Source organism: Orycteropus afer, unplaced genomic scaffold, assembly GCF_000298275.1.
Source record: "Orycteropus afer afer isolate SDZICR_OR568_19922 unplaced genomic scaffold, OryAfe1.0 scaffold00095, whole genome shotgun sequence".
Taxonomy (NCBI): Eukaryota; Metazoa; Chordata; class Mammalia; order Tubulidentata; family Orycteropodidae; genus Orycteropus; species Orycteropus afer.
This window is the reverse complement of record NW_006921682.1, coordinates 2,166,736-2,180,458: the sequence shown is the minus strand read 5'-3', so window position 1 is coordinate 2,180,458 and position 13,723 is coordinate 2,166,736.

The window sequence follows — 13,723 nt, the reverse complement described above, 5'->3', positions numbered from 1 at the left end:
ATTCTTTAGATTATCTCTAAATTCAGGAGGGATATATTCAAGATCATATTTTGGCTCTCATGGACTTGTTTTAATTGTCTTTAACTTCAAGTTGAGCTTGCATATGAGCAGTTGATGGTCTGTTCTGCAGTCAGCTCCTGGCCTGGTTTTGGCTGAAGATATTGAGCTTTTCCATCACCTCTTGCCACAGATGTAGTCAATCTGATTCCTGTGTTTTCCGTCTGGTGAAGTCCACGTGTATAGCCACTGTTTGTGTTTTTGAAAAAAGGTATTTGCAATGAATAAATTGAATAAATCATTAGTCTTGCAAAATTCCACCATGCGAGTTTCAGCATTATTTCTGTTACCAAGGCCAAATTTTCAAACTACTGGTGATTCTTCTTTGTTTCCAACTTTTGCATTCCAGTCACCAGTGATAATTAATACATCCTAATTGCATGTTCAGTCAATATCAGACTGCAGAAGTTTATAAAAATCTTCAATATCCTCATCTTTGGCTTTGGTGGTTGGTGCATAAATTTGAATAATAGTCATATTAATGTGTTTTCCCTGTAGGCGCGTGGATATTATCCTATCACTGACAGGATTGTACTTTAAGACAGATCTTGAAACATCTTTGTGATGATGAATGCCATGCCATTCCTCTTCAATAAGTCATTCCCGGCATAATAGAGCATATGATTGTCTGATTCAAAATGGCCCAAACCAGTCCATTTCAGCTCACTAATGCCTAGGATATCAATCTCTATGCATTCTATTTCATTTTTGACAACTTCCAATTTTCCTAGAGTCATACTTCGTACATTCCATGTTCCGATTATTAAAGGGTGTTTGCCACTGTTTCTCCTCAATTTGAGTGGTGCCATGTCAGCAATTGGAGGTCTCGAAAGCTTTACTTTATCCATATGAGTAAGGCTGGTTTTACTCTGATAATGCAGCTCTTGCCCAGTCCTATTTTAAGAGCTTTCTAACCTAAGTGACTCATCTTCCTCCTCTGTATTGGACAATGTTTCCAGACTATTCATAAAGTTGCACAGTAATGTATCAGACAGTGTTTCTCTGCTATTCACAAGGTTTTCCCTGGACAATTCTTTGAGAAGTGGATGGCCTCTTCCTTCTTTCTAGTCTGTCTCAGTCTGCAGGCCATGCTGATACCTGTCACCATGTGCATCCCATTGGGTTTGAAACACTGGTGGCACAGCTTCAAGACTCACAGCAACACATCACCACAGTAGGACAAACCAACAGACAAATTTGTTTCCCTTAGCTGTTCAAAACCTCTCCAACCTCCCCTTACCTGGATCCCTACTGCTGCCTCCTGGCTCTGTCCAGGTCCCCCTTGCCTTTTTCTTTCCTTTCCCCTACTTTCCCACCTGTCCCTTATGGGATGTGGCTTGGGTTCCCTCCCCTCACCTTGATCCCTGCAGCTGAGTATTGGTTAGTATCTTCCTGTAATATCCCTTCTGAAGTGTTGAAAAGCAAAGGTGTTACTTTGAGGGTTAAGGTGCACCTGATCAAAGACAAGGTATTTTCAATCACCTCCTATGGATGTGAAAACTTGACAATGAATAATGAAAACTGAAAAAGAATTGATGTATTTGAATCACAGTGCTGGCAAAGAACATTGAATGTACCATGGATGGCCAGAAGAACAAATTAATCTGTCTTGTAGGAAGTACAGCCAGATTGCTCCTTGGAAGTGAGGATGATGAGACTTTTCACATTCTTTGGACATGTTATCAAGAGGGTCCAGTGTCTGGAGAAGGACATTGTGCTTAGTATAGGAAAAGGTCAGTGAAAAAGAGGAAGACTCTCAATGAGATAGACTGACACAGTGGTTGCAACAATGGGCTCAAACATAGCAATGTTTGTGAGGCTGGTGCTGGTGGACCAGGCAGTGTTTTGTTCTTTTGCACATAGAGTGTCTATGAGTCAGAATCAACTTGACTACACCTAATGGCAATAATCATATATTCCTGTTATGTACCACTGGTTGAGGAAAGGATGTGTAAAAACACAGATGTCAATGTATAACAAATTAGGAGCATAAAAGTAAAAATATTTCTGCAAATTCCCTTTTAAGTAGATCTTTACCATCAGTTTGAGTTACCTTCTGTTGCTCAAATATTTTAGAGACACTTGGAATGTTTCTGGTGTGATATATGGTTAAAAAGAGAAAACATAGTGGTGATTGTATCTAAATTTCCTCTTCATTAAATGGAAATGTCATTCGTACAGAAAATTTGTTATTTGCAGAAAAGTATTTGTAGATATCAGTTTGAAACCTCTCAACTTGTCAATTAGAAATAAAACACAAAAATATTCAAATGAACCCACATATTTATATATATATATATATATATATATATATATATATATATATATATATAGTGCTTTGGGTGCAAATTTACAAAGCAAATTTGATTTACATTCAACAGTTCATGCACATTTGTTTTCACAGCCCGATTACCATCCCCGACCATAAAATCTTTCCTCCCCTCCGCTACCTGTGACTACCCCCTCCCTGTGCCCTTCTTAACTATGCACTCCTGTGTGTCTAGCTTTTCCTCTAGTGACTGCTGCCCCTCTGATGTCTCATGGCTAAGATGTCTCATGATCTAAGGGGTGCATCTCCCTAGAGTAGGTGGGTGCATCGCCCTGAGGTAGGTGTTCTGCCCGTAGGCCTTTCTACTGTTGGGCTGAGAGCTAATCTATGGAAGTGAGTCCATTTCTAGACCTGAAGGGTAACCCAGGGCCATGGTCTCAGGGGATCTACCAGACTCTATCTGACCAATAATTCTGGTCATTTTTGTGTTTTTGAATTTTGTCCCACATTTCTCCTCCTACTCTATCCAGGATCTCTAATTTTGATCATTTTCTGAGTGGTAAGAATTGGTATCTGGACACCATTTAGTTCTTCAGGTCTCAGGTTCATGAAGGCTGAGGTCCTCATGGTCCCATCTTATTCCTGTTTCCAGATATCTTTGATTTTTTTCACTCTTCTTTGCTCCAGACAAGAAGAGACCAATTTTTGCATCATAGACTGCAGCTTGAAATCTTTTAAGAGCCCAGTTGCTACTCACCAAAGTAGGATGTAGAACAAGATTTTTACGTACTATGCTGTGCCGATTGAACACGATGTCCCCTGAGATTATGGTCCCAAGCCCATAGGCCCAGTGATTCTCTCTCTCAAAGTGGTCTCTGAGAAGGTACTCCAACTCTGTCTTCTGTTGCTTCTGTAATGTAAATGGCTAATCTTGTAGCACAATTTCATATGTACGATTCTTTTCAGCCAGATCTGTCCTTGGTCTGGAGTATATTCCTGTTCACCTACCCCCACCTGATCTTCTCACCTGTATATGAATTTATCTGTAGCCTGATGCTTGGTGCTAGTGGTAATGCGGTATTTTGCATGTGCTAGTATTTACCTCTGTTGTCTATATCTTATGTGCACATTTTGGTGCCCTTCTTTTTCCCATCACGCTGGTCAAAGACTCTTTTCATACCTTCCCTCCCCTCACTCAAATTGACATGGGACCCCAGCCCCTTCATATTTTGAAGCAAAATGCAAAAATTCAAATGTTTAGGTAGCAAAGGCAATTTTTGCCTAAATTTGATGGTTTAAAATAAAGATTGACTTGAATACATATTTTTATATAAATTCAGTTTCTAAGCTATGCATGATATGATGACATTTTGGAATTTGCTTCTGCCAAAAAAAATTGTTTTGAACATGAGTAACTTAAGGCAAACAAAATGAAAAAGTTAAAATGTGTACTTATGAATTAGAACAGTTCCTGGTCTCAATCCAAAAGTCCTCAATCTATATCTTACTTAATAAATCAATGTATATTATTAAGATTATATTAAAATATCATATTTTACTTTTATCATTGTTGTAAAAATAATAGAACACATTTTCCAAGTTAGCATTTTTCACATGTGCAATTAAGTGATACCAATTACATAACCTCATTTTTTTTTTAATAGTAAAAGTGTTACTAAATATATTTCTAGGCATTAATCTTTTTTTTAACTGTGTTTTAATTGCAAATTTACAGAACAAAATTTGTTTTACATTCGACAGTTTGTGTACATTTGATTTCACATCCTGATTACCATTCCCGACCATAATGTAATCTCCTCCCCTCCCATCCCTGTGACCACCCCCTCCTTGTGCCCTTCTTAACGATGTACTCCTGTCTGTCTAGCTTTCCCTCCAAGTTAACACTGCCCTTCTGGTGCCCCATGGCTGATTGCTCTAAGGGGTGTATCTCCCTAGAGTACGTGGATACATCCCCCTGGGGTAGGTGTTCTGCATGTAAGTCTTTCTACTGTTGGGCTGAGAGACAATCCTTGGGAGTAAGTCCAATCCTAGGCCTGAAGGGTATCCCAGGTGTGGTGTTTACATTTGTGTGTCAACTTGGCTGGACCTGGTTGAGTGGCTGGGCAGCTGAATTCATATTCCCCACGATGAGACTGGTAATCAACTCCATGGTGGAATCTACTCTGAGCAGCTGAGTAGCTGCCTTTGGTTATGTGGTCTCCTTCCAATATATAAGAAACAGCTTTGGGAATGGTCTCTAGCTATTGGCACACTTGAACCCTGCATGTGGCCATGTCATTGTTCAGCAGCCTGCCATATTCTGCTGACCTTGGGACTTTCAATGAGCTTGAATTAATGGGCTTCTGTGTGGTTTGGTAACATCAGGACTGTGTCATTTTATTTGTCAACCTTGGGCTTGTTAACCTCAGCAGCCAGTAGCTGCCTGAGTGAAGAGATGTCTCTAGCTTCAGTGGGCCAGGAGCGTGAGGCAGAACTGAAGCCCAAGGTTGAAGGGCTTTCACCCAGCGTCTAGAGCCTGGCACTTTGAACTCAGACTTACAGCCTCCAAATTGTAAGAATAAACTCTTGTTTGACAAGGCCATCCCATCTGTGGTATATTCCTGTCAGAGCGGCATGAGGTAACCAGAACACCAGGGTCATAGTCTTGGGTGGAACCAAGACTCTATCTGACCAGTAACACTGGACATTTTTGTGTTTTTGAATTTTGTTCCACATTTTTCCTCCCACTCTATCAAGGACCTCCAGTTTTGATCCCTTTCTGAGAGGTTGGCATTGACAGCTGGGCACCATTTAGTTCTTCTGGTCTTGAGGTCCATCATATCCTTGGACTAATTGTTTCCTAATGGCTTTGATTTTCTTCACTCTTCTTTGCTTCAGATGAGAGGCATCTTAGACGGCTGCTTGAAAGCTTTTAAGACCCCAATCACTACTCACCAAAGTATAACCTCATTTTTTATAAGTTATTTTTATTTTTGTTGTTATTGAGAATATGCATAGCAGAACATACACTGATTCAACATGTCTTTAAAATCATTCAATATATGTAGATAAAAAATAATGTTCTTTCTACAAAATTATATAAGTTTTAAATGATTAAGTAAAATGATAAAATAATTTTAACATATCTCAAGGAAGATAGAATTGATGCATTTGAATGATGGTGTTGACACACACCACAGAAGAATATCAGATACATCAAGGACAGCCAAAAGAAGACCAAATCACTCTTAGAAGAAATACAACCAGAATGTTCCTTAAGTGAGGATGGCAAGACTTTGACTTTCTTACTTTAAACATGTCATCAGGAAGGATACATCATGTTACTAGAAAAATGCATCATGTTTGGTAGAGGCCCCACAAAATTTAGGAAATGCCTCAATGAGATGGAGTGGCACAATAGCCACAACAATGACCTTAAACACACTAATGGTTTCCGAGGCAGTAAATCTTTATGGAAGTAGATTCCATCAAGCTGGTGGGTTTGAACCACTAACATTCTGGTTAGCAGTCAAATGCCTTAAGCATTGTACCACTAGAGCTCCTAATGATCATGAGGATGGTGCAGGACAGGACAAGTCTTCTTGTGTTATACATAAGATCACCATGAGTCAGAGCCAATTGACGACAACTGACAAGGAGAAAAAGTTTTATGACACAAGATTTTATTCTTTAAGGAGCAGGGTCACTGAGTTGCTATACTCTAGGGAGCATTATTCACATAGAATATGATGTGAAGGGCTGTTGTTATGGCCCAACTCATAGCGACCCCTCCTTGGATTTCTGAGGCAGTATCACTATGGAAGTATATCATCCAACCTTCCTTCTGAGGAGTGGCTGGTGGGTTTGAACTGCCAGCCTTCTGGTTAGCAGTCAAGTGCCTTAGGCACTATGTTACCAGAGCTGATTTGAAGGGCACAGAAACTGAATTCAGAAGTCAAAGAGATTGACACACATGGCTTTTCATATATTGCCTCATTAGACCCTCCCCCAATCTTTCAAAGGAGGTATTATATCCTGTTTCTCATGTAAGGAAATTAAAAATAATAAGTTTATTGCCATGTTCAAAATTACTTGGCCAGTTAGTGAAAGGATTCAGATTTGAGCACAAGTCTTCCTTGTTCAAAAGTCTACCAGACACTTCCTTAAAAACTTGGAAATAAAAACACCATATGATCCAATAATCCCACTACTAGGTATATATCCTAGAGAAATAAAAGTCATGACATAAACCAAACTCACAGCCATTGAGTCAATTTTGACTCATAGTGATCCCCACTGGGTTTCCAAGGCTGTAAATCTTTATGGAAGCTGGTTGCTTCATTTTTCCTCTCCAGAGCAGCTGGTGGGTTCAAACCATCAAACTTTTGCTTAGCAGTCAAATGCCTTAACCACTGCATCACCAGAGTTCCTTGTGATATGAACAGACATATGCATACTCATGTTCATCATAGCATTATTCACAATAGCAAAAAAGATGGAAACAACACAATTATCTATCAATGGATGAGTGGATAAACAAACTATGGTACATACACACAATGGAATACTACACAATGTTAAGGAACAACAATGAATCGGTGAAACAACTCATAACATGGATGAACCTAGATGATATTATACCGAATTAAATTAGTCAGTCACAAAAGGACAAATATTGTATGAGACTTCTACTGTAAAAAGTCAAGAAAAGGTGCACACAGAGAGAAACATTCTTTGAAGGTTACTAGAGGTGGGAGGGGGAGCTCTGGTAGCGTAGTGCCTAAGGCACTTGACTGCTAACCAGAAGGCTGGCAGTTCAAACCCACTAGCCACTCCTCGGAAGAAAGGTTGGGCAATCTACTTCTGTGGTGATACTACCTTGGAAACCCAAAGAGGAGGAGTCGCTATGAGTCGGGTCCGACTCAACAGCACATAACGACAACAACAACAACAACAGAGGTGGGAGGGGAAGGGAGGTAAATCACTAACCAGAGGTAGGAATGTATTAACTTGGATGAAGGGAGAGGCAATATAAAATAAGGGGGAGGTCCATACAAAATTATCAAGGTGAAAGAAGACACTGGGAGGATCACAGGGTTAAAGGCAACAAAGGTAAATACTATTACATACCTGATCCTGCGATAACAGTAATAACAATAATCTGCTAGTGGATATGTAGGTAGAGACACAAGCGAAATAGGAGTGGGAAGGTGAATGAGACTACACTCATGTGTATATAAAGGTTTGACAGAGGATATGTATACATATGTATTTACATATGCTGCAAATATATCCATGAATACAGTAGCGCATATGAGGGGCAAAGTTATGCAAAAGACTTAGCAATAAACAAAAACCCTGAGGGAATGAGTAACTGGGTCTGGGAGCTCAGGACCATAGTCTCAGGGGGGACACCAAGTTCAATTGGCATAACATAGTCCACAAACAGGGAGCTCTGGTAGCGTAGTGCCTAAGGCACTTGACTGCTAACCGGAAGGCTGGTGGTTCAAACCCACCAGCCACTCCTCGGGAGGAAGGTTGGGCAATCTACTTCTGTAGTGATACCACCTCAGAAACCCAAGGAAGGGTTGCTATGAGTCCGGTGCGACTCGATGGCACATAACAACAACAATTCACAAAGACAGTATTTTACCTCCTACTTAGGTGAGTAGCAACTGGATCCTTAAAAACTTGTGAGCGGCCATCTAAGGTGCAACTATTTGTCTCTCCCCATCCTGAGCAAAGAAGAGTGAAGTGAATCAAAGACAAAAGGAAACAATTGGTCCAACGGACTAGTGGACCACGTGAACCTCAGCCTCTACAACCCTGAGACCAGAAAAACTAGATAGTGCCTGGCTAGCTCTGCTGACTGCTCTGAAACGGATCTCAATAGGAGGTCCCAGATAGAGTGGGAGAAAAATGTGGAACAAAATTCAAAATCATAAAAAAGACTTGCTTGTCTGATGGAGACTGGTGGAATCCCTGAGACTATGGCTCTTAGATATTCTTCAGGCCTAGAACTGAACTCACCCCCAATATTCATCCAAAAGATAGGTCTATTAAGTGAACAATAACACCAGGGAGATACATACTCATTAGAACAATCAACCATATGAGGTGAAAAGGGCAGCATTTGCCTAGGGATAAAGCTCAGTAGACAGGAAGGGATAGGAAAGAAACATGAATAGAAACAATAAAAACAGGGAGGAATGGAAAGAGTGCGATTACATTGTGGGGATTTCACTAAATGTCACAAAACAAAATGTGTGTCAATTGCTAGAAGGAAAATAATTTTGCTCTGTAAACTTTCACCCAAATTACAATAAAAATTTGAAGAAGAAGTAAAAAAAAAAGCCTGTTATGCTGTCTCCCAATCCTATCTTGGAATGGCTTGCAAAATATGGTGGGGTAATAAAGAAAAGTCGATTTGACTCATAGTGACTCCTCCTTGGATTTCTGAGATAGTATCTGTACGGAAGTAGATTGCCTAATCTTCCTTCTGAGGAGTGGCTGGTGGGTTTGAACTACCAGCCTTCTGGTTAGCAGTCAAATGCCTTAGGCACTGTACCACCAGAGCTCCTAAAGAAGGGACACAGCTGAAATCAATTTGTTGTTGTTGTTGTTATGTGCCGTCGAGTCGGCCCCGACTCATAGCGACCCCTCCTTGGGTTTCCGAGGCAGTATCACTACGGAAGTAGGATTGCCCAACCTTCCTTCCGAGGAGTGGCTGGTGGGTTTGAACCGCCAGCCGTCTGGTTAGCAGGCAAGTGTCTTAGCCACTATGCTACCAGAAATCAATTAGGAGGGGATTATTCCATGTAAGGAGTGAGGGAGCAGGAGGCTTCTGGCTTGCATTAGGTGAGTGGGAGCTGGCAGGATGGAAGTCAATTCTGTTTTGGACTCATCATATTTGTCGTTCTTTTAGGGAACTGAAATGGACAGGTCCAGTGGCTGTTGATTGTGTCTGCCTGGAGTTTAGGAGGGCTGTTTGTGCCACTGGAATGATTTTGGGCAAAAGTATGATGTGAGTACTAAGGACAATGTTTACCTTCATCCAGATTTTGTCAGGAAATATCCCTGGAAAGAAGCCTTTGATGGCTTGATTTAGGGTTTACCCGGAAGTGGATTTAGATGAGGGCCCTAGAAATGCATGTAACCTCGTTATAGTCTCATCTCTCTCCCTCCTTAGCCTCTTGTGGTATGTTTAATATGGATTTTAGGCCAGTCATTGACCTCTGGGTCCTGGGAACACATTCCAGCCTTTGCTGTCTGTACAACCCTGAAAAATCTTGACTGAGCTTATGTTAACAGTGCTCTTTAAAATTGTACTAGGTCATAGAATCCAATGAAGATCACTGGACCAGAAGCTTGGCTCCTTTGCAAAGAACTTGAGGAGAACCTGTGGTCATTTCCTAGTTTTAAGCCTCCAGGCTGATCCAGCCTGAGCATCTGCCTGAGATTCTGGGAGAGACAGAGTGGTAGGGCATTGGAATGCCGAGAAAAAGTTCTAGAGAAGGTATTTGCACTTGTCCTCTCATTTAAGGAACGGTTTTAAACGTTACAATTGTCAGTGTCTTAGTTATCTGGTGTTGCTATAACATAAATACCACAAGTGAGTGTCTTTAAAAAACAGACATTTGTTTTCTCACTTTTCCTGAAGGCTAAAAGTCCAAATCAGGGTCTTGACTGTGTCAATTCCTTCCTTATAAGTAGCCCTGATGTTCCTCAGATCCTTGGCATCTGTCTTCCCCTGTATGTGTGTGTCTCTCTGTCTAATCTGTTCTTTTTATAACTCAGAAATCATTACACTGAGAACCCGCCCTACTCAGGTGTGAGTTCATCAACATAACAGAAAAAAACCCTATTTTCAAACAGGATCACATTCATAGGTACAAGAGTTAGGCTTTCAAGACATATTTTTTTGGGGTACACAATTCAATTTATAACAATGTGTATTATAATCAGTTTATTATTTTTAATGACAATACAAAATGTGTATCAAGTCTCTCCCTTCTTTCCTGAGCTTCCAAGTTTATCCTTTAAAGGTAAGAGATATGTAAAATGTATGTATCTGTATATAGGAAGAAGGCAGTGTGATGGGAGTGGGGATGAGGTAAGGGCAAAGTTTATAGCAAGTGAAAAGAATTAAAAAAAGAGAGAGAAAGAGAGAGAGAGAGAGGCAGAGAAAGAACTACTGAAAAGGTAAATCGTATCTAAGTGAATAATGATAATTTACTTGAGGAAAGGGCAGCAGGCGTCAGTTGATATCTACATTGTCTGACTATGAAAGGAGTAACCTTTCTAGAGAGCAAGGGATTCACACAGGGACAGAGGAAGAAGAGGCATTGTTCTTTGCAGTGCCAGATGGAATGTGGCTTTTATTAAAATAAGAAAGGTCAAAGGACAACAAGCGTGGAAAGTGAGCAGAGCTCTAGTGAAATCACTCATTGTTCCCTGAAGCTGAGGTCTTACCTACTGGCTGCTGATTCCTTCTGCATCCTGTATATAGCACCATAACAGAGCTTGTTTTCTCTATCCCAGCCTATTACATATTTAGGCAGAAATATGCAGCACAAAATCTATTTTTTTTTCACAGCGTGAAGGTGTTTAGGTAAGTCGTAAGCATTCGGTTTAGATAATGAATTCAACTTGATTAAGGACTATGTTCTCACAGACCTTTGTGCTTATACTAAAAAAACCTCACTGCTGTCGAGTCAGATCCCACTCATAGCAACCCCTCCTTGGGTTTCCGAGATGGTATCTCTACGAAAGTAGATTGCCTAACCTTCCTTCCAAGGAGTGGCTGGTGGATTTGAACCGCCAGCCTTCTGGTTAGCAGTCAAATACCTTAGGCACTATTCCACCAAAGCTCCTTTGTGTTTCTGCGGAACTTTTTTTTTTTTTTATTGTGTTTGGGTGAAAATTTACAGAGCAAATTCACTTTCCATACAGCAGTTCACATACACTTCGTCTCATGACATTGACCACAATTCACCCCAATACAACAGCACCGCTCCCACTTCCTCCTGATAGTCATCTCTTCCCTGTGTCCATCCCTCCATGCACCCCTGATCCCTGAGCTGTCTCCCTGTGCATAAACTGCCCTTCTTTCTCCCATGATTGTTCTCTCCAAAGAGTATATCTACCTCAGGTAAATCTTCAACTCCTATGCCTGTCTTTTACTTGGCTGGAAGCCACAGGTGTGGGTTCAATTCCAGACCTGAAGGGGAGCTAGATGGTCTCAGTGGTTCCAGCAGGCTCTATCAGACCAGCAAACTTCGTCCCCTTTTTTTCCAAATGATTTTGAGTTTTGTTCCACACTGTTCTTCCCCCTATCCAGGATCTCCTACATAGATCCCCCTCTGAGTAGTTGACAGTGGTAGCTGGGCACCATCTGTTCTTCTGGTCTCATAGTTGTATAGGTTGCAGATTGCATGGTGTACCAGTAGCTAGGACTAATTGTTTCCATGAATCTTTGGTTTTCTTCATTCTTCTTTGATTCTTCTCTGGATGAGGAGAGACCCATCATTGCATCTAGATGGCTGCTTGCAAGTTTTTAAGATCCCAGTAGCTACTTGCCAAAGTAGGAGGTGGACAATATTTTGTGTAGTATATTATGCCAATTGAGCTTGATATCCCCTGCAACTACAGTCCCAAGCCCACAGGTTCAACTACTCAGTCCGTCTGGGTAGCTGGCTGTGACCAAGAAGTGACTACAACTTTGTCCCTTGTCAGCTCTACTATACACCTGGGAATTCAGATCATACAAATACACTTATAGGACCATTGTCTGCCAACCCTATACATGGTGTTGGGTACACTTCCCGCTTCACAGACACACCTAATACTTCAGTCTGTCCACCCATCTATTCACCCATATACCCATGTTTGCCTTCACTGACAACGCAGTACTATATGTGCAAAGGGTTCATCTTTGTTGTCTGTACTGACCTATACATCTCTATGTCTTCCTCTTCCTCAATGCCACCATGTTGATCACACACATTTGGTACATTGCCCTTCTCTTCATCCAAATCAATACTTATCTCTACCTACCTAACAGTGTTCACTCTCCTCCCCTCCCACCCCTAGTAACCAACAAAGAAAATTTCTTTCCATAGACAAAACATTTCTAGACTTTTACAATAATGGACTAATACAATATTATTTTACAATAATGGACTAATCCTTTTGTGATTGACTTATTTCACTCAGCATAATGTCCTCCAAGTTCATCCATGTTATGTGGTGTTTTGCAGATTCTAGATTATTCTTTAGGGTTGCATAGTATTCCATTGTGTGTATGTACCAAAGTTTGGTTATCCATTCCTCAGTTGATAGACATCTAGCTTGTTTCCATCTTTTGGCTATTGTAAATAGTGCTGCGATGAACATGGGTATGCATATGTGTGTTCTTGTCATGGCTCTTACTTCTTTACTTCTTTAGGATATATACCTAGTAATGGAATGGCTGGGTCAAAGTATATTTCTAATTCCAACTTTTGAAGGACTTGCCATACTGCTTTCCACAGTAGTTGTACCATTTTACAGTCCTACCAGCAGTGTATGAGAGTCCCAATCTCTCCACATCCTTGCCAACATTTGTTATTTTCTGTCTTGTTGAACTTTTCTACTAGAGCTGGGGCAAGATATTATCTCATTGTTGTTTTGATTTGCACCTCTCTAATGGCTAGTGCTCTGGTAGCATAGTGCCTAAGGCAGGCTGTTCAAACTCACCAGCCACTCCTTGGAAGGAAGATGGGACAGTCTACTGCCATAGTGATACTGCCTCGGAAACCCAAGGAGGGGTCGCTATGAGTCGGGTCTGACTTGACAGCACATAACAGCAACAACAACAATGGCTAGTAATCATGAGCATTTCTCCATGTTTATTGGCCACCTGAATATTTTCCTTGGTGAAGTGTCTATTCATGTCTTTTGACCATTTTTTAATTGGAGTATTTGTCTTTTTGTTATTGATGTATTGGAGTTTTTAAATAAATTCTAGAGATAAGTCCCTTGTCAGATATGTCATTGCTAATTATTTTTTCCCAATCTGTAGGTTCTCTTTGGACTCTTGGAGAAGTCTTTGGAAGCACATAAAAATTAGATTTTTAGAAGGTCCCATTCATCTAGTTCCTCTTCTGCTGCTGGTGCACTTTGGGTTATATTTGATAGTCTATTTATGCCATATATTAGAGCCCCTAAATTTGCCCCTAGTTTTTCCTTGAGTAACTCTATAGTTTTAGGTTTCACATTTAAGTTTTTGATACATCTGGAGTTAGTTTTTGTGCATGGTTTGAGGTACAGATCTTGTTTCATTTTTCTGCAAAAGGATATCCAGTTTTGCCAGCACCATTTATTAAACAAACATTCTCTTCCCCATTTAATGGATTT